Raw genomic sequence first — 5207 nt, forward strand, 5'->3', positions numbered from 1 at the left:
TCCAAATTGTATGGACCCCATGGTCATGCCTCACTCCCAGGGAATGAGGCGGCGCACGCCGGTGCCCGCGATATCCTACTCCGGGCGGGGGCGGGCGACTTGACATTACCGTCCTCCAACCTTCCAGTTCCCAGTCGCTATAATACTGCACCACCACCGTCAGAGCCGCCGCCATTACCCACCCCCTAATCCCTCCCTCAGCACTTGCGACGCCCGAATATGGCGCAGACTCCAGACGGAAACATATTTTAACACCCCTATTCTTCACCATATACCCCCCACTACATACCCTTACAACTGCCCTACCTGCCATACTCCCAACACGACTTATAATCATCTTGTATGGGCAATCATGCGCCGACCACCCGGACCCCCTCCCTTCTCCCACCCCGGAACAGCGGGAGTGCGGGCTGACCAGCTCTCAGCTCGGGGCTCAGGAACACCTCTGATCTCCCGGCCTTGAGCAGCAGCAGTCACTCGCGGCTTTCTGAACTGAGAAGAGGCCACCCACCTTTTTTTTTTTTTTTTTTGTCGGCTCAAACAAAAACGTTTTTCCACCACCACTTCTAGGAATTAGTTTTCGCCAAAATAGGTGTCAGTGGATGTTTGGCACTGCGCCTTGTTTGAATGAAGGTTCGCTGCTTTCGCTGCATTGCGGCAGGGGCGATAAACTAGGCCGGCACCGGCGTAAGGGAACTAAGTGCATGGACGCATCAGAGCGACCGACTTGTTTAATAAAAAATTACACGAAAACTTGTTTTACGTGTTATTATTAATTTTTTTTTCGTTCTGATGTTCAGGGCCCTTCATCAAACTCGTTTCGCGAGTTGTGTTGTAGTGAAATACGATACGTTCTCCTCACGATAAGAGCAGTCGTAGAGTAAAGTGACCAGACGTCCCCCGATTTAGGCGGGACACGTCCCGATTTTTCGGCTGTGGTCCCGCTGTCTCGCAGCCGTCTTGTGGGGCAGAGTTTTGTCCCACCTTCGGCCGATCTATCCTGCCGGTCATGAATCTCTAACCAAAGAGCAGGAGCACTGCCTCCGGCTCCTCCAAACAAATACGTTTCCTCATCCGTCAAAGCTTCACTTGCTCCATCCCACTCAGTACTTCCAGCTGTGCAAATTTTGCGCTTCCCCGGGCAACCTGTACCATATGGTATGGGAGTGTTCGGCAAACCCCAAAATTCCAAGAATCGCGCACCCTTCCCGTGAGCAGTGGGAGAAGGAGCTGTCCAGCTCCGGTCTCGATTCCCAGCTTAGGCTGGTGGAAAGGGATGTAGCGGCAGGGGTCTCCAATGGAGTCCTGGACTGAGGGCCAGTTAAATTTCGCCCCTCCATCTTCTTGGCGAACTGATGGAGGCGAAATAGTGATGTTCTTTTGATGCGCGAGCCGAGAGGACGATCTCGACTCGCTCCGATGACCGGCGACCGATGCTTGGAGCGGGTGAGCGATGAGGACTGCCTTCCTTGCTGGATAATAGGTTTATTTACACTATTTACATTACTCCAACTTTACATCAGGTCAGAGTGACGGTTACATTGTCACTCTGACAGCAGCAGCCTGTTCGGCCGAGATCTATACTGAACTAGATCCCCTCTCGACCGACCCTCGACAAAACCCAACACGCCGGTTTTGATAGCAAAAACCCCGCCTCCAAAAAGGGGGCGTTCAAGAAAGAGAGAAAAACCTTTCAAAACAATTATTGCAAACCATTGATTGGCCACAGGAACCAGCCAATCACACACATGTCCCCACCTGCGGTCACGTGACCTAACGCTCTCTCTTACACACTCATGGTGCGTTTCCCACGAACGCCATAGCACCCGACAAGCAAACACAGGACATCTGTGGCCGAAGTGGACACACATTACGTCCAGCGGGCGGCATCTGCACAAAAGCCAAGCTGAGGGCCCGGAGCGGTCCCCGCGCGGCTGACGCGACGCCTCCCACGACGTCGTGCGTCTGCGCGCGCGGCGGGACAATGAGGGTGTCGCCGCTAATCCCCTCCCAGACTAAGGACGCCGCCGCCTGCCGTCTGTCCCCCGGGAAGAGGCGCTTCAGGCCCAAGCGATCGTCTTCAAGGCGAACGACCCGTCAACGGAGCGCTCCCGGCGATGGCTTCGCAGATTCTCAAAAACTTACACCGCGCGCGCTTTCAACACTAAGAGATACGATCATCTGGCCTCCCGTCAGCTTGTTATGCCGAATGACCCAGCCACCTCCGGCTCGACAGAGGTACTCAGGCTAAGCACCCCCGTCCTTTGACACACAAAAGGACGGGCACAACACACGCTCTCCGCGGCTCCGAACTTGGCGTCCGTGCGGCTACATGAAAGGGACACGGGAAAGTAGCTACCAGCGGAGGCGACGCCAATACATGGGCCACCGGCGGCCTTCATTAATTACATGCGGAGCCCGAACTTAACAGGGCCCCACACCACATTACTGTGCTCCCAATAAAGTTTATCCTCCTCGGCCGGAAATATGGAAAACGGGTATCAGCACAGTGTCACTAATAAAAAGCTGGAGGAATGAAACAGCGAAAAAAAAAACAAAAATGTTTGAGGAACTTCAAGAAAAGAGCGCACACGACGGGAGTTCTTGCTTATTTCCAGTGTCCGGGCTGTTTTCTTGAAGTTACAGTGCACCAACAATATGTTCAGCACACCGTTCTACGTCTGACGAACGGTGGGTGGACGTGCCTTAGCACTTAGTATTTACTTATTCAGCAAATAACGCATCGTTGCTCGTCTAACAAAGGCCGAAAGAACTACGAAACTAATGTTCTTTCAGTTAAAACAAAATTGCATTAAGCCTTAGAGTCGCCACGTTCTTCCTGATGATGATGATGATGATTGCTATTGGTTTCCCCTTTGAAGCGGGGTGATGACATGTCATCTTACCAAAAAGGCCTAATATAACCATGTTTTACACTCTTGGTTTAATTCTAGCGCTGCTTAGGGCAGGCACTAAAGCTTATTAGGCCCGAAATACTTTTTTTTTCCTGTTACAGGTGGTAACTGTCCTAGGCAATATTCCCCTCTCTGCTTTTCGTCCACCAGCATTCTAATCTTCTTTTCGTCCCCTCGACAGCCTTGAAGTTAACTTCCTCTCTGATACCCTTAAGTCCTAGGGCTTCTGGAAGCCCAATATTCCCTTCATGTAGATTTGGATGGATACCCTCACAGTCTAACACTATGTGCCGCATAGTTTCTGTTTCTTTACCGCAGACCACACATACCCCATCATTTTGTGAATACTTCCCCACAAAACTCTTAGTTCGCAGGCAACCTGCTCTAGCCTCAAAAAGCAAAGCACTGCCCTGGGAATTATCGTAGAAATTTTCCTTTCTGATGTTCATTTTCTCAGCCCTGTACATCTCTAACGACGTTTTGGCTTCCATTTTTTCCCTCCATTTATTCGTTTCAATCTGCCTTGCCTCTTTTTTGGTTACCTTGGCTGTTTTGGATTCTCCACTGTTCTTTCCGTATTTCATCGTTAGTCTTCTCGTCTTTCTTAACCACTGCGTGTCCACGCTTTTCAAGTATAGGTACCTAAAAACCTTAGCTGCCCACCTTCGTTGATCCATTGCCCTCAACCTCATCTCAAAGCATATTTTACTCTGAGCTTCTCTAACTTCAAACGACGCCCAGCCCATATCTCCCTGAACTGCTTCGTTAGTTGTTTTTCCATGCGCGCCTGAGGCCAAACTTCCTACCATTCTCTGGTTTACTTCAAGGCCTGATATAACGTCTGATTTTAACAGAGTACAGCATTCGTAAACGTGAGACCCGGAACCATTACTCCTTTCCACATTCCTCTTACTACTTCACATTTGTTATACCCCCACAGAGCTCTATGCTTCATTATAGCTGCGTTTCGCTTTCTCTTAACCTTAAGTTGCTCCTCGTGAGTACTTAAGTAGTTATCCCCTTCGTTTATCCACACTCCCAAATATTTATATTCCTTCACTCTAGGTAATTCGCCTTGCTGGATAGACACTACGTCGGTGGTAGCGTCATTGAAAACCATTATTCCTGATTTTTCTGCACTAAAATTTAACCCGAGGTCAGTGGCTTCCTGGCCGCTAATATTTATTAGCCGCTGCATATCGGTTTGGTTATCAGCTAACAGAACAATGTCGTCTGCGTATAACATTCCCGGAATATGCTGTTGTACCACTTCGCCTTGCAGCATATGGGTTAGGCTAAACCCTACTTGACTTTCTTCCAGTTTCTTTTCTAACCCTGCCATGTAAAGCATGAACAGTATTGGGCTCAAATGGCATCCCTGTTTCAGTCCCCGATGGATGTTGGCCTGCTGGGCGCATTTCTGTCCTTCCCAAGTAAGGTGCACTCTATTGTCTTTATAAATTGCTATAAGGAACTGTACTAACTCGTCATCTAATCCCTGGAGTTTCAGCATTTTCCACAGCCGTTCTCTGTTTACGTTGTCATATGCCCCTTTAATGTCCAAGAACCTTACATCCCCCCCCCCCCTTTCTCCGTACCGTCCCGCTTTGGCGTCCGAGGAATATGGCCACTTTATCGTAGAGGTGATCGAGGCAAACGGTAAAATGATGTAAGGCAAACTGCTGCACACATTCATGTTCACAGCCCCTCTTAACCATCTTCTTTCCTGCATGATATCAACTACAGTACAGTGGAGTGATTACTCCGCTGTACTGTGGTTGATATCATGGAGGAAAGAAACTGGAATATTGCAGTTCAAACTGCAATATTATAAGCAGTTCTCCACTCACTGGCGATACAGAACTGGTCCAGTAAAAAACTGGGCCAGTAAAAAACGTTGGTAGTACCAGAGTCCTTGAAGGACTCTGGTAGTACTGACGATTGGCTGCCCTGATTTTCCACCGTAGTGACCAATCAGTGCAGTCGTTACTTTGTGTCCTACGGGGCCATGGAGGGTGATGATGGATGATCCCGCGGATCACTGATTGGAAGGAGGTAGGAAAGCTGGAAAGAGAACAGGAAAGGGGAGAGGCAAGGAGGTTGTTGGTAGGAGGGGGAGCATACGAGCTGGAAGTGGAGGAGGAACAGGCGGGGAGGCGTTACCTAGCAGTCTTAACTTCCTGTACTTTACCTCTTACGGAAACGTGGGATTCAGAAATTATTGGACAGCTAGCCTGGGAATATGTTACCTGAAAAACGCGCAATTCGGTTTCGTTTTTACCTGCCTTGACG

This window comes from Haemaphysalis longicornis, unplaced genomic scaffold (assembly GCF_048455015.1).
Source record: "Haemaphysalis longicornis isolate Haplotype H1 unplaced genomic scaffold, Haemaphysalis longicornis Haplotype H1 scaffold_3, whole genome shotgun sequence".
Classification (NCBI taxonomy): Eukaryota; Metazoa; Arthropoda; class Arachnida; order Ixodida; family Ixodidae; genus Haemaphysalis; species Haemaphysalis longicornis.